Source organism: Leucopleurus acutus (assembly GCF_964270905.1).
Source record: "Leucopleurus acutus genome assembly, chromosome: 14".
Lineage (NCBI taxonomy): Eukaryota > Metazoa > Chordata > Mammalia > Artiodactyla > Delphinidae > Leucopleurus > Leucopleurus acutus.
This window is the reverse complement of record NC_139156.1, coordinates 54,579,675-54,603,070: the sequence shown is the minus strand read 5'-3', so window position 1 is coordinate 54,603,070 and position 23,396 is coordinate 54,579,675.

The following is a 23,396-nucleotide window of genomic DNA, read 5'->3' as shown; positions in this document are numbered from 1 at the left end:
ATAGCCCTGCAGACAGCCCACATTTAGAAGGTTAGGGAAGGAGGGAGAAAAACAAGAGAAGACTTGAGAATAATCGGGAAGCAAACTGGTATGATGTCAGATCAGCAACCATCTGGAGGAAGGAATTTCAGGAAAGAACTGGGCCAATGGCTGTCAATTCTAGAAAATGTGGACTTTAAAATATACATTTATCATGAGATCGAGCTATCCCATTCCCTGGAAAAGAGAATAGACAGCAATCTGCCCTGGATGGCTTAACTGTTCCCGGCCTGAGGGAGGCTTTTGGACCAATGCACACGGGGCCCTTAGGATGAGCCCACACACTTTGGTCTCCTATCCTCCTAGTGGACCATTCTTCTCCTGGGGGATGTAACAAGAGGTGAGCACAGTAGGCACAGCCAGCAAATCTATACTCGGGGAAGGTGCTGGAGAATGTCCCAGTTAAGGAAAGTTAGACAGCAGATTTCAAAGACCTCGAAAATCCAGTGCATTGCTTCCCAAGCTTAATGTACTAATGGATCACGGGTTTATAATGCAGGAATTCTGGGGCGAGGCCTGAAATTGTTCATTTCCAAGAGCTTCCAGGTAATGCTGATGTGCCTGGTTATCTGACCACATTTGGAGCTGCAAAGGTCTAGAGCAGAAGGTGCAAACTGGTGGCCCTAGGACCACACATTATATGCAAGTGTGCCTTTCTTGATCAGCATAAGGTTCTAAAAAATTAGAATTAGTTGAAAACATTTAAAAATCTGAAGATTTCATTTAAAAAATCCAGGTTCTGTCTTCTCTTGAAGCCCTCAAGAATGCTGGCAATACTGGGCCTACATACCGATGTGGCAGCAGATGTCGACCTGATCTGCAGCTGCCCACTTTAGCAGGGCATCTACCCTCCAGTCGCCCAAGGCCTCACCACCAGGCCTGCTTCACACCCTCATGGTTTTCCATTCCTGATCTAGAGCAAGCCCCTCATTCGACAGAGCAGAAACCCAGGCCAGGGAGGGACAGGAGATGATGGATGCTTTCCTTGGAACCAGCAGCATCTTGTTTCTGCATCTCTGGATCTGTGAGCTCTGAGAGGGACCCAGTCCCTGCTGTGGAATGACCAAACATCCTTGCCCAACATCATGCCAGGGCCCAGTAACAGAGGCTGGAACCTCCCCCACAAGGCCCCTTGCCCAGGTGAGACAGCATGGGCGGAAATCACACATCTCTTTGTGCCCTTCTCCAGATCTGTCCTCTTTTGTTTCTTGGGGAGAGGCTGGGGCAAGTCAACTCACAATAATGTGCTTCAACCGAATGAGATCCTGGAGTTTATCTAATAGGTAGGTTGGGAAAAATGAAAACGCTAATTACTTGAGGGAAAGTGTGGAGAATGAGTCAGCTGATTGGGTCACCAGGCAGCCAGTAGGAGATGATTTTTTTTTTTTTAAGAAGATAATGACTTATTCTAGGGGATTTCAGCCGTGCACACACAACAAAAATAATTCCAAGTGTCTGCTAGCAAAATCCCACGCTGCCGAGCATCACATCTGAAAATTAACGTGACAGGCTGGAGGCCCGTTTTGCCCCAAGATCAGGAGACAGTAAAAGCTTCCTCCCCGGGAAGTTTCTCAGGGTAGAACCAGAAAAGCCCACTAGAGAACCCAGAGGAGCAACGCCTTCCCCGGGGGCGGTGGACAGGAATCGCACTGCCCTCCTTTGTCTGGGCGGAAGGGCCCAGCCTCCGAAGTTACTGAGGATCCTGTGGAGGCTGGTGGGGCGGCACGTTAATTGCCTTGTTCATCCCATCATGAAAATGACAGGTCTTGCCCTTGGGACTGGTGCTGCCTGGCTGTGAGTCGGGCGCACCTCCTGGAATGAGACTTCCCGACTGGGCCCCGCACACTGCTCTTTCTGAAGAGCCCAGCCGTGGTTTGGGGTTCATGAGGGTATATTCGACTCCAGACTCCTGGAGCTGGGAACCCCAGGGCCCTTGTTCCCGCTCCCTGGCCAGCGATGGAATTAATGAAGCCCGACAGCCCTGTATGCAGGGCACACTCTGGTCCTTTACAGCTCTTTGTCTGCAGCCGGGCTCTTGTCTTTCATTGCGGGCTGCCGCCCCGTCTCTGGGGCTGATGCAGCGCCAGATAATGAACAGTGTATCAGCGCGGGCGGGGGAGGAGGGTGGGCGCGGGGGAGGGAGCGAGCGCCGGAGCCGAGCCGGCCTGACTTATTATTCCTTCACTCTCAAACAAAACAAAATCATTGGCCTGCCAGGGTCATTAAGGACCCCGAGGTTGTCATAGAAACGACCTTTGGGGCCCGGTGGTTGTTAATGCATGAGTGACTGCCTGCATTGTGTGCTTGGGGAGAGGTCAGAGTTTTGTTGGTGGCTTAAGAAAAGAAAGAAAGAGAGTAAAGAAGAAAGAGAGGCAGCACAAAGCCCAGGATTGGGCTGCTGACATTCAGAAAGAAGGTTGTACCCCGCCCAGAGTGTTGATTAGATGTCTGGGATCGCGAGCATCCCGTGCCCGGCACATACTAGGCCCTGGAGAAATGTCTGCAAAGGTGAATGGACGTGTTACTCGGGGTTAAAAAATCTCCAGTCTCCACTACCGGTTCCACATCCCTGCCCGCCAGGGGCCTCTTGGGCAGTGCACTCCCTGAGAAGTATTGAGACAAGTCATTGCTCCAGCCAAGGTGAGCAAACTTGTGTACAGTTTCAGGGGGAACTCACATGTCTTCATCTTCCATGGGATCGTTTTTGTGGCTCGGAGGGACCCAGGAGGGTCTGGTTGTGAGTGGGTGGGCAGAGGCTGTGACAGAGCAGAAGCAGGAGGGCAGGGCCTACACAGCAAGACCTGGTCTTTACAAATGAGCCTTCAATCCACTTTCTTTCCCTTATGATGTGAATCTCCTGCCAGGGCGTGCTCTGAACACCACCCACGTGATATAGCTCACCCTCCCGGCTGACAGAGCTCAGCCCCAGGGCCTCCCCAGGTTGCTTCCAGGGTCAGGAGAGGTGGCGGGGGTGGGGGGGGGGGTGTTGAGAACCAGCCCTGCCCCTAGCTACTGGGTATATCCTCTGGCAAATCCTCCCTGTCTCAGTTTCCTGAGCTGTCACATTAGAGGTGGGCCTGGTGAAGTCTAGAGCTCTACCCTGTTCTTTGCCTCCCTCAGAGTCTACTCTGATTTAGGACTTTACTATCCAGGTGGGAAGAAAACATTCTAGGAGCATTCTTTGGATGACTTTAGGACTATTTGATCTCTCTGAGGAGACTAAACCTGGTTGCCTTCTCTGCTCCCTTCCAGTTCTGTTTCCAACAAAGAATTAGACCCTTTCCAAGGTCCTCTAATGGGCTGGGGTCTATATAGAACAAGCATGCTGGGATTAGTCTGATTTCCAATCTCATGAGGTCTTGCTGCCCCTTTCTGGGCACCCTTCTCCCTATCCTGAGTTAGCTACAATATACTGCCTGAACCCCATATCATACTTGGAGATTGGACCCATAACCTATCAACAGGGAGACGCACCCACTGAGCATTAAGTGACCGGGTGCTTTCTTTTTAAAATTGGTTTCAGGGATCTGCCTGCTGTGCTTCCTACTTCCCCGGCAGATTCTCAGATTTTGCTCAAACAGACCAGACTATCACTCACAGAATCCCTTCATCAGCTCAGGGGTTCAAGACCACAATGGCTGCAAAAGCCAGGTCTCTGATGTGGCCCAGGAATAAGCAGATACATCATCTTGGTGAATCACAAAGGTCTGCCTTGTACTTCCTTGCTGTTTTGTGGGCACTCCATAAGGATTCTGTCACAGAATCTGGGGTGAAAGTGCCCCAGGAGAAGGGGACCCTGGAGGGCAAAGGACAATCTCATTCCTTCTACAGCACAGAGTGCAGTGCCTGCCCTTAAGTAGCAGTAAGACATTGGTGTGGATGTTTGATTTCAGGCTTTCATTTAGTTCTTACAAAAAGGCAAATAGCTATCATCTCCCGAGGACAGATGAGGGATCAGACAGGAAAGAGCATGCCTTGTCCAAGGTCACCAGGCGGTGAATGGAAAGAGCAGCATTAGAACCCAGACCCACAAGCTCCATGCCTGTCACTGTTCCATCTGCATCGCTGCCCATCAGCTGGGTGAGGGCCAGAGAGCAGGAATCAGTACTTTTGTTATTTACACTGGCATTGCATAAGATGTTATGTTCAGGGATATTCAGTTTACCTTTTTTGTTTGTTTTTAAAATTTGGACAACTGATTTGCCTAACTGTCAGGGCTGCAGCCTGGCACCTGCTCCTCTGTGTGTACATCAGAAAGGAGGCTTTCCATTGGAACACTTTTTCCCAGTTGGTGGAAGAGAGAGGTCTCTGTCCAGCTTGGACTCTAACTCAAACCCTGCTAAAACCTGCTGTATTCTCTGTTCAGCCCAAAACACCAAACTCTGCTGGTGGAAGATTTTCTCTTTTCAACAAACTGCATCTTCCCACCTCAGGAAGGAAACAAAAATCCCTTGAAGTTTCCTGAGTTTACAAAGGTAAAGAGCAAACAGTTCACCTTAAGTTTCCAAGAAGATAAATTAGTTGTTGATTTGGAGAAGAGGCCCAGGCTAGACATTACTAGCTCACTGGAGCTAAGATTGTTTCTAGATCAGGCAGTGACCTCGGGCCAGTCACTTCGCCTCATAGAGTCTATTTCTACTTTTCTAAAATGTAAGGGAGCCCAATTTTTGAAATGCTCTAATTCTGAAGCATAGGTTCCTATAAAGGTTGATAAACTCCAAAGTATTTGTATTTAATGAGGTTTAACACTAGGTTATAAAGTAGAAGCACTTTGGGGAAGAATGAGGCATCGTCTAAACCAACAGAAGTGAACAGAGTATTTTACTTTGTGTTAATATGTTCCCTTAGGGACGAGGATAAAACCCAACATTATTTTTTGTAAAAGTCTTGAATATTTGCATGTTGCATTTAGGATTTTTGCATATAGCATTTATGTAAAGCATGATGTTTATTTCTCGTGGTGGGAATGGAGGGAGAGATGATAACTTACTGACTGCCTCCCCTGTACCAGCTGCTCTAACTACAACGTTGACTTTTCAACAACCCAAGGATGCATCATATTCATTCAACACTTAAAGAAACTGAGGTCCAGAGCAGTTGCCCAAAGTTACATGGTAACATGCAGAGATTTTCTTATCCCTTTATAGCACTTTTCCCTCCTGCAACTTAATAGGATGGGCATCCATAGTATAGGAGAAATGCATATAATAATGTCAGAGAAATGGATTTAGCTCAGTGGTTTTTACTCATATTCCTCTGTAAAGTTGGAGGTTTGGGCAAGGATGTCTCTAAGACCCATTTCACTTTTAAAGCCTAAATCTGAGTTACTTATTTAAACAGCATTTACCAAAATGCATTCTGAATCGCAATACCCACAAGAAACAGTCCCCAAAAGCACATTTCATGGTCAAGTAAGTTTGGAAAATATTACTAACTGTATCCTCAATGAGAGACTTACTATGTACATTATGATGTCAAAGGCTCTGATAAGTCCTGCAACAAAAGCCTGCATAACTATTTAATTTATTTTCTGGACATATTTGATTATGGGCCCTTTTTTCTCCCCAAATTAACATTTGGTGAAGCAAATTACTTTGCTATTTAACATACTTCGGAAAAACTAGAATAAGTGTAAAGTTCACTAATCCTCACTTCTTCCATGCCCTGCCTTCCGTTCTTCTCTCTGTGGGTAGAAAAGCAGTGGGCCTCAGGAAGGGTAATGGGCAGGGAGTGGGAGTGGGAGGAGAGAGTTCATTTAAGGCAAACCAGAGGCCTTGTTGAGCTTCTGCATGGAAGAGCAACTCACCCACAGCTCTTAAAGTGCCCAGAAAGTTCACTCATGAAAAGCGAAAACGTGAACTCAAATCTAAGCTCTCCCACGAGAAATGGATATTGTTACAGCCGTTTCTGAAACTTTGGTACAAGAAATACTTTGATGCTCTCTCTATATTTATGTGTATATAAACCCATTTATAGACAAAGACAATGTGATAGCCATTCTGTTTTGATCAGCCCTCCTAAGGAATCTCCCTCCTGCTCCCCCCTTTAATGTCCATATAAAATGACATCACCAAAGTGCCTGTCATTTATGGAAATTGTTCCCTCGACTTCCCCTAGCTAGTTCCTTTGTATGTTTTATATCACAGCTTAAATGTCACTTCCTCCAGGATGGCTTCCCTGACTGCAGACTGATCTGGTCCGCTTTTTCTGCTTCTGTGACTACTCTGTGAGAGCAGTTCTCTGGGCTGATAAATACATATTTAAGTGATTCTTTTCTTAGTGACTGCTTCTCCCACTAGATTGTAAACCTCATGAGGACAGAGGGCATGCCTGTCTTGCTCCTATGGCACACTCGGCATCCAGCACAGACTGGCAAACAGTAGGCGCTAAAGAAATATTTGTTGGGTGGGTGAATGAATGAACAAATTTCCACGTGAAAAAGTAGGCCTCATCTACCTGGGCTCTACATCAATCCCTTGAGCTCCTTTGCTATCAACTTTGATGTCATTTTTCTATTTCAACACTATCTCCCCCTTCAAGTTTGATGCATGCTCTGGTGTCTCTCATCTCCTGACCTCAGCTCCCTGCCACCACTCTTGGCCACATCACTGACAAACCACTAGTTACCGCCCACCCATCGCAACCACTGTGACCCATCCTCCATCCACCCCGTTGGGCCTGACCCCAATCATATTTCCTGTGGATGGGAAGACCACCAGAGGGGTTTATGATTTGTTACCTATAACTAAAATCATTGACTTTTAAACATCAAAGCCACCTTTAAGGCCATTTGTTCAACTTTATCTTTTGTCCAGTGAAGAAAGTAGCAATCAGATAACACAGGTGAATTGTCCTTGGGCAGACAGCAGGATGAAAAGATGTCTCTGGGTATGGATATCCCTCCAGGAATCCATTCTGTGTTGGCATTAATTGCAAAGCTGTGTCTGCTTGTTTTTTGTTTTAGTAAAAATTCTGATGCATGCCTGACATTTGAAGAGTAAAAATGGATTCTAAAGTGCTACTTAGTGTTATAACACTACACATTTGTAGCGTTACCCCCATTTTACAGATAAAGAAACTGAGCATTATAATGATCATGAAATTAGTAAGTGGTGCTGCTGGGCCTGTCTGCCTCCAAATCCTTTGTCCTTCGCTCTTTTGAGCCCCAGACACATGGAACCATTTCAGACTATACCTTCTCTGTCCTTTACTCAACCATGAGCTGCTTAAAAACAGAGATCACGTCTTATTTATCTTTGGCAACACCAGTTCCTAGCTTAGTATGTTGGCATATAATAGATCCTAAATAAACGTTAAAGAATGAATAAATGATTGAGAAAATGAGTGAATAATTAAAAGCTTGAAGCAGCAGTTACTTCAATATTATTTCCGGGTAAGGTAGGTAGGGAAGGGAAGAGAAGACTATTAACATTTATCTAAAAAATGGGTAGAAGCTGAAGGTAGACGTTTACCTCTTTAAGCTGAGTGAACTTACAGAGAATAATTTGTTTTATTGTGAATGGTTTGGATATAAAAATCGGGATATACCTTACTGAAACAACCTGAGTATCGGTATAATTGCAGAGATGTGTTACTCTCCAAATTTAGAATCTAGAGATGGCGGTGGAAGGAAGCACTGAGGGGGACATGTCCTCTTCTTACCATCGAATGTGACATAACCAACGCACCCACATACGTGTGCTTATATATGTATAGTATTAGCTAAATAATTTGACGTAGTTGTTTGAAAGCATAGACTGTTGGGAATCCGCATACATGAATTTGAATACATGGGAAGAGGTGTGATTTTAATGCTTTTGAATATATATCATAACCCTCCCTTAGTGGTTCTCAAGAAGTAGTTTCTATAAATGTAGTTTTATTGACTAGTAATTAATGAATTGAGTGCTTCTAAAGTGCCCTTTTTGTCCTTTTTTTAGTAGCGTTAAGCCATCCTTTGTCATGACATTTGTTGCTTGCATGAACATGCCCTTTCTTCCATTTATGTCGCAAAGGTGAGCCTCACCCAAGCCCCAGCCTCGGAAACCCAGAAACTCCAGAAGGAGAGGGTATTTCGAGCTAAGGTGTGTGATGTATGAAATAGTAGTCCCTGCCTCTCAGGATTGTGAGGAATAAAGATGTCGAAGCAGGTATAATGTTAGCACATTGCTTGGCACATGGCACCTGCTCAAAACCCGGCAACTGTTTATTAAAGCCGAGTGGAGTGGCAGTGAATCTGGGCTGCACAGGGCTAAGGCAGGGCGGAAGAACGGCCTGTCGACCAGATAATGCTCATTTTCTCCAGGTCTCCTGGGATTGTTTTGGTAATTACTCCAGCTTCTTCAACAGCTTGTGATTTGTCCAGTGCCAGGGAACCTGGATTTGCATTGCATGATGCATAATTCATATGGCATGGACAACAATTATGAGCTAATTGAGGGGTGTAATGTTTAAAGAAAGGATCCATTATGAGGAACATAAGGGATGTTGGGAGGGAAGAAGCTCTTGAGTCCATGGAGGCTCGTTCTCTCTAATTCCACTTCCTTTAAGATGACTGTAATTGTCTCTTGAAGGGCACGGAAGTTCCCCTCTCCTGCAAGAGGTCCTGGGGGCTGGGCGGCCGGAGCTGCTCTTTCTGCAGGAAGAGAGTTCAAGGTGGGCTGGAGTGGGCTCCTCTTTCTCGTGCTCTTGTGTGGTTAGCCTTCCAGGTGCATCTTACATACTGACATAGTCATCTGGGTTAATACGATTAGAGGGGTGTGATGTTACCGTAACCGTAATTTCTGAATCAAAGTCAGAATCACTTCCTGGGGGGAGAGACAGTGTGGGAAATACAGTTGGGTGCAGAATTCCTAGAATTGCCAATATGAAATCATATTTTGGAAGGATTATAGAACAGCCTATTTAAATGGGAACTTCACTAAAAAATCCAGGAGCTGGGCTATTAGATTATAAGGAGCGCTGGCCTGGGTAGCAATAAGCCATAAGTCCGTCCTTGACTAGATTGGCCTCTTGCTGAAAAGACCTTGGGACATCACCACCCCTCTTTGAGCCTCACCTTTTGCATCTGTACAATGAGAAAATTGGGTAAGATGGCCTTATGGGACCCTTCCAACTCTGATGTGCTGTGTTTCTGTGCATCAGACCTCATCCTTCTAACCTGAGGTTTTAAACTGTCTTGACAGATCTGCCTTTGCTCTCTGGGGACCAAGTATATGTGCCTTAAAACTCAGGGGATTCCCATAGTGTGACTGTCACATGCAATAGAAAACTTTTTAAATGGCTGTGGGGAGATGATGAAACAAATCACTTTTCCATTGACTTCCATTATTAAGTTAGTATCTCAAAATACTGAATCAAAGATATTTTGTAAAGGAAGGGTTGGGGCCAGCATCTGCTCCCTCTGGAGTACAGGAGTTTGTGGTCGTTGAGTGCTGTTTGTTTTGTACTCCACGGACGGAAGACCTCTCAGTTGAGGGTCACTCCGTAATCTCCATCGGAGCCTGTGTTTTTCTCAACCAAGGATTTCCACATGAACATTTGATACAGGAAGCACTTCCTAAACATGCTGACTCCCATTACCATGCCTACTTGAGCTGGGCTGCAATATCACACCTCACCAGTAGAGGCCGCTTTCTGATGCATGGTATACGCACTACCTGAAGATTCAAAAAATCGTGGAATACTAAAAGTAGAAGAGGTCTTAGAGAACATTTTGTCCAAACAGGCGTCATACATCGTTCCCTCCTTTATCATATCTGGACATTAGACGTTCGGTAGAACTAATCTGCTTAAACTGAAGGGTGCCTGTCGTTGAGTCTTGTGCAGCCGGCTTACACGCTGTCCCTTCATTTAAAAAGAGCACCTGGCCAGTTTGCCTGCCTTTTGAGTCATGAGGACATTTTGCATATTCAAGGTGGAAATGGTGTTATTCTCTGCCTGGAGTGCTAATGCAGCTATTTATACCAGGAGCCAAAGCAGATCTTTCACCTGAAAGTTGGGCTGTCATGTCTGTTTAAGCATTCAGAGCAGCTCTGCAGCTTATTTGAGACGACTTTCAAATGGGTTTTGCCCAGAGTAACTGATCACCTGTGGGCCAAGGCCTTCTTTCATTTTCTTTTTTTTTCTTCATATAGCTTTTACAACAATTTAAGAAATCCTTCCCCAAACCTCAAGAGAATGAGAGAGACGACCTTAAGAAAGGATGTGTCTATTTACACAGTCTTGTTTCAGGAGAGTCAGGGTCACCGTCAGGATACAGCAGACAAAGGAAACTCTTACTCGCCTCGAAGAACCAGCAGCAATAAGTATACAGTTGACTTGTCTTTTTTTTTTTTTTCATTTTTTCCATTTTTCCTTTTTTAAACTATAACCATCGACGAAGACTCCAGAAGGCAGACTCATTCCCTTTATGCATCTAATTCTCTGCGTTGGACGTGTCAGAGCAGAAATGTTCTGCTAGCCCCTGGTGCTCCTCTGGGCTTAAGGATTGATGGCCTCTTCGAGTTACATCCTGGTGAGAATACCCACTCACAGATACCCCATATTTAATCTTTATTTTTGCGTCTTCCTAAGCGAGAAGTGGCAGCAAAACACAATTGCCGTGTTGCTCCAAGGGTTAATTAGACATGGCCTAGAAAAAGCGCTTTCCTTCTCTCTGCCTTAAATTTGGGGCTTTTCATTCTGAGTGACTGCTGCCTTCTGCCAAATGGAATAAGCTAAATGCGAGCTCCTGATCTGAACTCCCCTCATTCTCTTCCCAGCTGCTAGTTTTCAGTGTTCCGAAAAAGAGAAAGCTCTTTGGATCTGCTGCTTTTCATAAACCTAAAACGTGATTCTCTTCCCTCTGGTTTGGAGTCCAGGTATCTTTGGAAGGAGATGATCCAGGCTCTTCTCTCAGTGGCTTTCTCTTGCAGATATTAAAATAATTTCCATCTCCTTTCCCCCCTCCCCAGTCAGCCTGAACATCTCAATGGTGGAGTCTTCCATTATATTCTGACTTTTTTCACTGGGTCTAAAGCGACACCAAGATCTTTTCCTTTTTTTTTTTTTTTTCTCAAAGGTTACAGCTAATTCCAAATCCATCAGCTGGCGCAAACACTTTAAATTGTTCCCTCAAATGAAATTCATCTGCTGTCGTGTTACTCAATTACTTGGTTTTCCAAGATGCTTCTCGGTTTCCTCATAAAATGACCTCCCCTTTGCTATCTTACAAATGTTGAAGCATCAGCACATTTTTGAACTCTGTGCTGTTCAGGCATATCTTTAAAACCTCTTATTTGTTTCATTCAAGTGTTCATTCAACTGACGTTGTTGAGCATCAGTTATTCATAGGGCAGATAATGAAGAGGAGCTAGTTCTAATGGTTTCCTTGACTGTAAATGCCAGGATATTAAACAGGTCCCATTGTAAGGACCACCCACAAGCAACCATCTTTGGGATTCAGATAATTTTGTCGGCTTTGCAAACATAAGGGACTTCTCAACAAACTCCTAGTAGGGTCCCCTTTAGGAAAACCACCCGGAACACGGACAGAAGAGATGGACTAGTGTGGCCTTTGTAAACTGTTTCACAAGTGTCCCCCAAAACCTTTGAAGTGTGTTTTAATTTACAAAATAAGCCATTCAGTGCTTTGCAATTTAAAAAGTGCCTCCCTGTACATTTGAGCCTCATAACAAACCCGTCAGCTATTCTTGGTCCTTTCCTCATCTCAACGGTGCTGATAAGCACCTTGGCCAAGGTCACACAGCCAGCAAACCACAGAGATCACCGGAACCTGAATCTTCTCCCCACCTAACAATGCCTGACTTCTGCGCAGCGCCTTGGTGAAGTCTCCAAGCCGTTTTCTCTTTCTTTTTAAAGAAAAAAGTCTCCTTCCTCTTTCCCCCTCCCCTCACTCCTGGCAGCCACCTTTCTACTTTCTGTATTCTTGGTACCTCGTATAAGTGGACTCACACAGTATTTGTCATTTTGTGACTGGTTTATTTCACCCAGCATAGTTTTCCTGAGGTTCATCCAGGTTGTAGTTTGTGTCAGAACATCATTCCTTTTTAAGGCTGAATAATATTCCATGGTATGTATAGACCACTTTTTGTTTACGAGTTCGTCTGTCGATGGACACTGGATAGCTTATACCTTTTGGCTGCTGTGAACATGGGTGTACAAATATCTCTTCAAGGTCCTGCTTTTAATTCTTTGGGTATATATCCAGATGTGCAATTGCTAGATCACATGGTATTCTACTTTTAATTGTTTAGTGAACCATAGCAGCTGCACCGTTTTACATTCCTACCAACAGCACACATGAGTTCTAATTCTTGTGCTTATTCCAAGTATTCTTATTTTCTTATTCTTATTCCAGTTGTTATTCTCTGCTTTAAAAAAATAGTATCCATCCTGATGGGTGTGAGGTGGTACCTCACTGAAGTTTAGATTTGTATTTCTCTAATGATTAGTGATGTTGAGCATCTGAGATGGACATTATTCCCATAGACTGGGACTCAGAGAGGTGAGTGATTCACCGGAGAAACGGTACAGGAGTAGAGGTAGGAGTTGAGCCCTGCTTTTTGAATTCCAAGTCCAATGCTGGGTCCACTACGTGGATATTTCACAAATGGGTTCTCAGATGCACTCTCTGTGACTCATATGAGTTCTTGGTGCAAATGCTTTAATTCTAGATAATCCAGAACAAGTGAATATAAGCTTGTTCAGATCACTGAAGTTGTTGGTCCTTGAAATGTGGTCCCCTGACCAGCATCATCATCATCATCTGGGAACAGGTCAGAAATGCTAGTTCCTCTGCCCCACCCCAGAAATACTGAATTAGAAACTCTAGGGATGGGACCCAGCAATGGGGATTTTAGCAAGTTCCCCACGTCGTTCTGATGCACCCTCAAGTTTGAGAACCCGATCTAGATCATTGGTTCTCAACTTGGCTGCTTATTGGAATTACCCAGAGGGCATATGAAAGGTTCCAATTGGTCTGATTCAGCCTGGGCATTAGAATGTGTACAGTCTCCCCAGTCAACTCCAACGTGCGGCCAAGGTAAACAACCTCTAATCTAGAAAACTGCCTTACACCAAAGTGCCCCTTACCTTTTCACATGTCCCAAATATGCTACGATCATGATGGTACCATATTAAATGCTTCAGACGAATGAGGAAGGGTCAAAGGCAGCCCCAGCGATGCCTCCCTCACCAGATGACCGCCAGGTAGCACCGTGGCTGCACTGTGTGAACGGATGCTTCACAGAGGTTCTGGTGGAGAGAGGTGGTGGGGGATTGCCTCATCTCATGTCACCCAGCAACAGGACCATGGGAATCTCACAGGACTTGGCCCTGCTGTGGCGGTGGCATTGGATGCGGGTCTCACGTGTGAATTCAGGTATGACAGAGGCAGCATGATCTTCCACACTCAATGGATGTTGTTAATTCACTTTTGCTGGTTTTATATCGTGTTTTCATCTGTACTGATGTTTTTGTTTATCATTGTATACAAACTACAAGCAAAGGAAGTTTATTCCTAGCTTTGGTTTGTAGAGATTTAAGTGACATTCAAATACAATAATTTAAGTCATTATTGGGGGTTAGTGGGAATCTGCTCTGCTTTTCTTAGGGGTCCTAGGCTATTCTAAGTTTGGGGAATTATAGCATTCTGCCTTCCGTAGACACTTGGGTCCACAGAACACCTCTTGGTACGTGGGGTTTTGAGGGTCCCCTTTTGGGGGTTCCCAGCAGGCCCAAGGCTAGGCAGTCCCTCTTGGGGGTGCCTGGCTGACTCTAGCCTGTTCTCTGGTCCTTGGATTGAAGCAGAAGTTATCTTTGAAAATTTCCAGGCAATAATTAACTATAATTTCAGGGGAAGGAAATTTGGTCAGTTTCTATGCAGAGCAAATTGGCCTCCCCTGTCTTGGAGGGAGCTTTGTATTGGACTTTGCTATCGGGCTCTTTCCTGGAAGCATTGTTTCCCATTTCAATATAATTGCTTCAAAATAATGTGAAGAGATCAATTGCCGCTTGTCAGCTGTAATTTTCTGCCACTGGAGAAAAGTAATGTAGGGAGGAGAGCAAATATGGGATGGCTTATTAGCCAGCACGGAGGGAGGGGGCAGAGCTGCCTCTGCCTGGGAGGGCGTATATCTGGGAGGAGGGGGCCTTGCCCATCCCCATCTCTGTGCCCTGTGCCCTCCTAGCCTTCTCATCCTCGTCAAATCCTCCCCGTTCTTCCAGAGCCGGCTCTAATCTCAGGCCTGAACGATCATAGGGACCTCTTCTTCCCCTAAAATCATTGATTTACCCAATCCTTAATGCATTTATTCAACAGATATTGATTGAGCAGCTAAGTGTATGTAGGAAGGCTTTGGGCTGCAAGGAACCCAATACCTCACTTACAGGGGTTTAAACAAATTGGTGTGAATTTTCCTCATATAATAATAAAAAGGTATTGGTTTGGCCAAAGAGTTCGTTCAGGTTTTTCCATACGATGTTACAGAAAAAGCCGAATGAATCTTTGGCCAGCCCAGTACCTCTGGACGGCTTTAGCATCACCCCCTCAGGAACTCTCTTGGCCAGCATATTGGTCACTCCTGGTATCAGATGGCTAACCCGGGCTTCAGGCATTCAATGAGCATTCGAAGCAGGAAGAGGGGAGAGTACAGGCTTTTTCCATGAAGATCCTTCTGATTAGGGAAGCCAATCTTTCCCAGAACCCCAGCAGAGATTTTTAAAAACAGCTTTATTGAGGTATGATTGACATACTCCAATACTCCAACATACTCCAACAAACTCCATGTATGTAAAGTGTACAATTTGATCCGTTTTTGAAAAAATGAGATATAATTGACATGTAACGTTGTATTAAGTTTTAGGTGTGCAACATAACGATTTGATATATGTATATACTGCAGAATGATCACGACAATAAATTTAAACACTCATCACTACCCACAGTTACAATCCTTTTCCTTGATGAGAACTTTCAGATCTACTTTGTCAGCAATTCTCAAACATACAATACAGTATTGTTAACTGCGATCACTTCTGATACACGAAACCATCACCACAATCAGGATGGTGAATGTATCCTTTACCTCCACAGATTCTTTTATGGAGGCAAACTGCCCACTCTAAAGATTTTTCAATTTCTTATTTCTGTTTCGTTGGCCAGTCCTAACTGGAAGGGCGGCTGGGAAAGGCACTACTTTGATTTCCAGCAGACAAGGGAAAAGGGGATTGAGTGTGAACATTGGGCCAGCTAATGAATAGCGTTTGCCCAGCGACTGCTCGGGATCTGGGGAAAGAGGGTGAGCACAACAGCCCCGCCCCTCTCATTGTGCAGTGGTGGTCAGCCTTCTTGGCCACTTAGTTGGCATGACCTGGTTATGTCAGTGTTCCAGTGCTATCAATCAGTAAGTTGGCTGCTCTGTTTTTCTTTTCCTGCACTTGAGCTTATAAGAACTGACTCCCTGGGCTTCCCTGGTGGTGCAGTGGTTAGGAATCCACCTGCCAGTGCAGGGGACACGGATTCGAGCCCTGGTCCGGGAAGATCCCACATGCCGCGGAGCAACTAAGCCCGTGCGCCACAACTACTGAGCCTGAGCTCTAGAGCTTGAGAGCCACAACTACTGAGCCTATGTGCCACAACTGCTGAGCCCACACGCCGCAACTACTGAAGCCTGCGCACCTAGAGCCCGTGCTCTGCAACAGGAGAAGCCACTGCAGTGAGAAGCCTGCGCACCACAATGAAGAGTAGCCCCCGCTCGCCGCAGCTAGAGAAAGCCTGTGCACAGCAACGAAGACCCAATGCAGCCAAAAATAAATAAATAAATAAATAAATAAATAAATAAATAAGAACTGACTCCCTCCTCTGCCACAGCTGCCTAGAAGCTCAGATAAAGGAAGAGAGCTATTGATACGTCCACATTTATTGTGCCTCTCCCCTGTGCTAGGTGCTGGGTGCCTCCTGCGAATCCCATCCTTTTAATGACCTTATGTACACAGTATGTGAAGTGTGCGTTCTTTCTCCTTTTTCCAAATGTGGACACTGAAACCCACAACGGTGGCGAGTCTTGCCTGAAATGGCATAGCTTGGAAATCAGCAAGCCAGGATTCAAGGCCAGCCTGAGGCCATCCCCTGTATTCTTTCTTTTAAAAGAAATCTCCACACCAGGCTTGGAATCATGTATAAGATGTGGATTCATGCTCTGACTCCCACAGAGGTGGAGTGACCTGCCCAAGGATGGGGAAATCTTGGACAAGAATTCTTATCTGCTGGTCTCCTGATCATCGTTTGTTCTACTGTGCCCGGGCCTGATCACTCTTGGGTGTATGATGGGAGAGAATGGAGGGGAGGGGGCAGGAAGTAGTAGAAAATCCTGGGGAAAGAAGACTCCAATATTTGGTGTAACTTGGAGCTATGAACTGGTTGCAGGACCTTGGGGGCCCTTCAGCACTCTGACCCTGCAGAGCCTTCCTCAGTCTCTGACTCAGGGATCCCTCAGCACCACTCCGTGGCCCGTTGGTGCTGAAATGATTCCTGACACTTCTTCTACAGCGGCAACAGTGCGACGTTAAGAATGGGAGTGGATTTCCTGAATTGGAATCCTGACTAGCTTTGTGACCTTGAGCAAGGCATACAGCTTCTCTGTGCCCACTTCCTCCATCAGTGAGATGGGGATAATCTTCCTGCTACCTCCTGAGTGTGCTATCTCATTGAAGGTAGTAACGTGTTCCTGGTGTGTCACTCATGGTCAGTACAGATGAGCCACTGCAGTGAACGTGGAGAGGGAGTACTCCCCAGGTGAGCCGAAGAGCAGTTCATTCACAGCTGGACCTCCCTGGGGGATAAGCCACCACTCAACTCCACTGGAAGCCAGGTCCACACTTCCAGGCATCCTCACATGACCCTCCTGGGGCTCTCCCCATCTTGCAGCTGCAAAACCCAGTTTTCACACCTGCCCAGGAAGTCCCACCCCACTTAAGTCTTTCGGTCACCATCAGCCAGCACCCTGGTGCCCTCTCGCTTTGGCCTGAATCTGGACAGCGGCCAGTGACCTGGGCCCTGAGGTTTTGGGGCATTACAGTCAGAAGAACGGCAGCACCCCATGAGCTTGCTACAGGGGGTTATGGCTGGCGAATATGCTCACGCATCCGCTGGGGTCTTTTTCAGAGAGTCCAGGATTCTCAAAGAAAACAGGGTCCCGTGAGGGAGGCAGTAGTAAGACTCTCACCTAACTCTTTAAACTGCCTTTCGAGGTGAAAAATTATCCATGATGGGAGCAGTCAAGATATCGCAGATGGGGGAAACCTTCCCGACTGGTAATCCTGCACTTCCCACAAACGTACACAGAATGTTGGTTCCTTGGAACAAGAGCAGGTATTGAGAGAGAGAGAGAAAAGATCCGAAGTCAAAATCATTTTGCAGAGGTGCATGCTTCCTCAGAGCCTGCGCTGTGCTCATTCGCCTGTGACTCTCCAACACTGTGGAAGTGGGTTGGCATCAGAGGTAGCAGCCCCCTCGGGGGACCATCTCTGGACTAGAGCGTGGGGGACGCTGATCTCATCAGCCTCAGGTCATCAGCTGGCTGGCTGCTGGGCGAGACTAATCAAGGCGTGCTCGTTCTCTGCCTTCCTTTTCCCCTCTGGGTAATGGGGGTGGTCTTCATGGTGGCCAAATTGAGCCCAGGAGCCTGGAGCAGAGCCCTTAATGAGGGCTGCTTGGTGATGAAAGGCCCCGTTCAGCTCCAGCCACCATTATTGCGTGGTGGAATAAATGTGGCCAGCCTAGGAGATGTGCACGAATAAATTTGAATAGCAAGACACAAATGCGGCCCTTAACTCCAAAGAGCAAATAGAGTTTAATAAAGAGGTAAACTGAGACCGCTTTTATTTATTGCTGTGTAAATGTATTTAAAAAGGTATTGGCTTTCTGCAGCTGCAGAGGCCAGTTCCTCCACAGCCTGGTGCTTTAATGCCTGCCGCTGTTATTAGAGCTGTAATGAATGAGCCGCTGTGAGTGCGCTCTTCAGAAGGACTGCAGAGGTGCAAGATTAATGAGCTGAGAGCATTGAAAGGTACAGACGGCCCCTGTTTCCCAGCCGCGTGCAATGTCTGCAGCGGCACCTCTGGCTTTGTTTGCTCCGTGGTGGCTGAGAGGCTGCGGCAGGGAAATGTCCCCAGAATGGAGGCTGCAAAGGCAGGCACCTCCCGCCAGCTTGCATCCTTGCGCCCTGAGCCATGTCCCAGGCCCCCAGGCCGCCTGTCCCCGCGGCTGCCTCTGTCCTTCCCACGCTGGCTTTGAATGGGCTCTGGGTACCCCTCTCTCTCTGTTTGGGTTTTTTCCCACACCACCTGCACACCCCTCTTTTGGGAATTGGGAGTTGGGGAGTTGGGCAGCTTCTAGGAAAAGGCGTGGCACTTTTGGTTGCCTGCTAACCCCTGTGGGTGCCCAGGGCAGGGTGGCTGCCCAATAAAGCAAAAGTGATCTTGAGTGATGACAAATGCATCAGTTGGTGGGTGGACTTCCCTGAGTCAGGAATTCTCAAGTCATTTACTGAAAGATTATTTGGAGGCTGGAACAAGTCTAAACTTACTGAGGTCCTTCTACATACATCAACTGTGCCATTTCATGACTACCCTGGAGGCATGTGTAGACCCATTTTATGAATATGGACACAGAGACTCAAAGAGTAAAAAAAAATATGCCTGAGGTCACATGGCCAGGAAGTGCCAGATTAGAGACCCTCAAAAGGAACCCATTCTTCAGTGGGAACAAGTTCTCTCCTGGGGTCTCAGGTGTGGCCATGCTCTCTTGGCTGAAAAATAGGGTCTTCTTGCTGTGGTTCATCCTTCAGACATGGCCTAGATCGATATGGAGCTCTGACTGCTAACTAAGGTACAGGGATCACTGCCCACCAGGGAGAGGGGATATAAATAGTGCTGGTGGTGGGGTCTAGCAGAAAGAGCACAGGAAGGTGGAAGCTGTGTGACATGGGCAAGTCACTTCACCTGTCTGAGCCTCAGTTTGCTCACCTGTCAAATGGGTATAATAAAAACCACCTACTTCATTTGCATTTTGTGAATTGCAAATTAGATAATACATGTAAAATGCTTAAAAACAGATGACAAACTCTCAGTATATTTTCAATTGAAAAAGCATGAGTCTGTGATCTGTGTCAGTACACAGCGAGGACCCTGAACACAGGTATAGAGTACCCTGAACACAAGTATAGAGTAAAATGCTTAAAAACAGATAAACTTTCAATATATTTTCAATTGAAAAAGCATGAGTCTATGATCTGAGTCAATACACAGCGAGAACCCTGAACACAGGTATAGAGTACAGAGAAAGAAAAGTTCAGCACCTTTTGCCAGCCTAACACAAATCCAGAACGGGCCACCTTGAAGATGGGCTGGTAAGGCTGGGTAGACACTGATGACTGGACGGGCTTCATCGTTAATTGTTTCAACAGTCCACTGTGGATCGGCTAAGTACCTGCTTCCTGTGCTGGGTGCAAAGATATAGTAGTAACCAAAACAGTCAGATCGTGTGCCTTCCAAAAGCTTCCTTTCTAGTAGCACACAGTGTGTCAAGTGGCAAGGGCTGCAGGGGAAAGCAGGAGGAAGCAGAGCAGGGGGTACAGATGAGTAGACTGGGTGGAGGGTCACCCGCTTCAAACTGGGTGGCCAGGCACGGCCTCACGGAGGTGACGTTCCAGGAATGACCTAGCAGGTGGAGAGTGAGCGTGTGCAAGTCTGGGTGGACAACTTCCAGCAAAAAGAGCCGTGCAAAGGCCCTGCAGTGGGGGTGAGCCCCAGCATTCGAGCGTGGCCAGTGTGCTGGGGCTGAGTGGACAAAGGGGAATGTAACAGGGGCAGCCTGGCTGCTGCAGGGAGCCAGATGCTCTAGGCCTTGCAGATCCCCCACCTCACCCCAGGGAGCTGAGCTCTTCTCTCACTGAGATGGCAACGAGCAGAGGCAGTGAGTCCAATTGACTGGTAGAGTTGGCCAAGGTGTAGGACCAGGGCAAGTTCAGGGAACGATGAGCAGTGCTATCTGTCTACCCAAGGGGGCAGGGGTGGGGAACTAGCAGAAGATGAGCTAGACAGGCTGGCTGGTCCCGAGAAAATCTGACTGAATTCGATAGGCCCTAAGTTGTCTAAGAGCTTTTGCCCAAGGCAGGTTTGGGTGTGGCCAGAGGCTGGCACGCAGCTTGAGCTCAACACAGACTCTCAAGAGTGCCCAGGGAGAGCACATGGGGGTGGCACTGGGCCGGTCCGGCAGGAGAGCAGGATGGGAAGGGGGAGCCAGGGATCCCAGAGGCAGGAGTGGGAGCCTGCCCAGGTCAGAGCGCGCCCACCCCAGCCCTCCTGGCCCCTCATTAGTACTCATTAGCATATCCTCTAATGTACCAAGAAATTCAATTTCCTACGAAATAACCAGCCGAGTCCCAAGGGAGCCAGAAGCCCTGTTCACCACAGCCAGGCTTTCCGGGGACCGTGCTGCTGTCCCCCTTGGATTTCCTTCTCCGGGATGCTGGCCCACCATGTGAAAACAGACTTATTAGCACCTCTATAGGTTGGGGTGTTTTTTCCACCAGATCTGCAGTTTCTGGGTAAACAGGCATCAAATCAGCCGTTGGCATGAGCTGAAAGAAAGTTTGCAAACTCGCCATGCAGCTCAAATTAAGTGAGTGGTGCCGTCACTAAAGCACGTGCACCAAAAAATAAACACTCCGAATGTCAGGGCGGAGGATATTCTTTTAGGGAAGGCAGATGTCCATTTCTTTTCTTTTTAATTCCAAATGAAAACGTCACTGGCGATGTTTCTGATTCCACTTCACAGTGGTCAGCAGTGGTATGTGTACTTGTGTGTGTGTGCGCAGAGCCATATGAGGGTGTATGTGTGAGCATGTAAGAGAACGGAAGGTGTACATGGACACATGTATGGCGATGGGTAAGACTGAATTTGTGTAAATGTGTACACACGTGAACATGAGTTTGTGGGCATTTGAGTGCACGTGTGTGGTCGCGCATGTGAGCCTGTGTGTGTGAATGTGTGTGTGCGTGTCTGAAGGTGTGGATGTGTGAGTGTGTGTATGCCTTGCGTTTCTGTGTGTATGTATGTGTGTGTACGAAGAGGGGCGAGTGTGGGTGTGTGCATGTGCATATATTGTATGTGAGTGTGAGTTTGTGCACATGCACAGGGGTATCGTGTGTGGACGGGTGCAAGCCATGAAGGTGTGTGCATGCGTGCGTGTGTGTGCCGTGCACAGACCGTGGCACCGTCTCTTAGCTGCCTGCCTGTCATCTTCCTCCCGCGTTCTTCAGCGGCAGCCCCAAGGCTGCACCAAGAAAGCAATCAGGCTCCCATTTGTATCCCGCCTGTCATCTGCGGGCCTGGCGGGCAGGCGGGGGTGAGGGGATGCCGGCCTTTCTCCTCCATGCCAAGGCTCCCCTAAAATAGAGGAGGACTTGGCCGTCTTGGGGCGGTGGAGCAGCCCCAGGCTTCCACTGTGCTCCCAATTACTGGCACCTCCCGAGCGGCTTATGGAAAGTGCGTCGGTTGCCATGAGGAAGATATTCCACTGGAGCATTCCTGTTCCCCACAAAGAGAACCTTCTGCATATTATACACATTTTTCAATGTAATTATCCCCAGCCCACACACACAGCTTGGAGGATTAAAACATAAAATACAGGCTGCTCCCCACGCATGAGACCGACACTGCAACTAGCATCATAATAAATAAACGAAGTGGCCTCTCCTCTCCTTCCTCCCCCTCTTCCCCTTCCTCCTTCCTCCTTCCCCCTCCTTTCCCTCCTCCACTTCTCCCCCTCCTCCTGCGCCCCGATTCCTCCTCCTCTAATCCCCTCAACCCCTTCTTCCCCCTCCCTGTCCTCTCCCCCTCCACCTCTGCCTGGAGCTGGGCTTGTTTTGCTTCTGTCTCTGAATCCCCTCCACCCCCTCCTGCCCACCCTCCCAGCACAGCCCACAGTGGGCAGCATCACCGAAAGCGGGGTAACCCCCATGCTGCTGCCACTCTGGAACAAGGGCTTTGTTCAACAAGCCACCCGGGGCTCCTGTTCACTGCATCTGCCGCAGAGGGTTCACTGCACTAAAAGCTGGTGGAAGGGCGGGGTGGGGGCGGGAGGAGGAGGGAGGGAGATTTTATAAGCAAATGGCTTCGTGGATCATTGAAGGAACATTAGGAAGCGTTCTGGAGCACCAAAAACCAAACGCCTCGGTGCAAATGGATGGAAGGGCGTCAGCTGTGGAACTGCAGGCTGCAGCAGCTTGGGTTGCTAGGGAACGCCGAGAACGTTTTGTCTTCTGACTGCAGATCCTGGATCCACCTGGGATTTCCAGTTCTAGAGCCACTGCCAGTCGGCGGTAGTGCCAGCACTTCCGGCGGGAGATGGGAGCAGGAAAGCTGTGCAGCCCCAGGCGGCAGCCCGGGCACGAGGGCCGAGGGTGGCCCTCTGTGAGACCAAGTATGCCTTGAGGGGTAGGTTTGGCGAGCAGCCCATGCTGGTGATTTTCTTTCCACAAAAATGCCGGTGCCCAGCTTGGCACACAAAGCTGGGACCACGGGGGTTTCAACGTGCTAGTGACGACGTTCCAGTTTACAACCTGAAGCTGGTTCGTTCTGAGTTCGGCACCCCCTGCCCTGCCCCCATAGTCTTCTCTCTCTGTGCCCCTCATCTGTCTCTTGCACATGTGTACTCCTTGGAAAGCAGGGACCATGGATTTCTCCTCTGAGCCCAGCACGGCGCCTTTAATCATACTTAAGCTCCAGTTAAGTAATAAAAGATGTGGGGTGGTCCTGGTCTGCACAGATGAATTAGGTGTTTGGGGTGAGTGACAAGGGAGCTGATTCTGTTCCCCTTGAGTTTTACTACAGATGGATTGCTCTGGGTTTTGGCTCAGGGTCCAGTTTTTGTTAAGGTGGTGATGAAATACTCCCCAGTGGTCCAGGTCAGTCTTGAGTAGCACAGAGAGTCGGTCGATTTGCGTTCTCATCACATCTCTGTCACTTAAGGTGATGTCATACAAGGCATTGACTCCAGATGATCCTCAGTTTCCTTATCTGTAAGATGGGTTCACTGAGGATTGGCTAAAATAATGTGTAGAAAGTGCTGGTCACAGTGATCTGCTGCTTGAAGACTGGGCCCCAGTGCTGATTAGAAACCCTGTGAGTTGGGCTGAATTTTCTCTGCCCTGCAGCCTTGCTACCCTTCCTTCTGCCCCACCAGGCCCTGCCCTCAAACCCTCAAGCCCTCAAGCCCTGGAACTTGCTTGGACTTTCCATTCTGAACCTGCATTCTGACCTTAACCTGATGATGAAGTGCTGGCTGAGG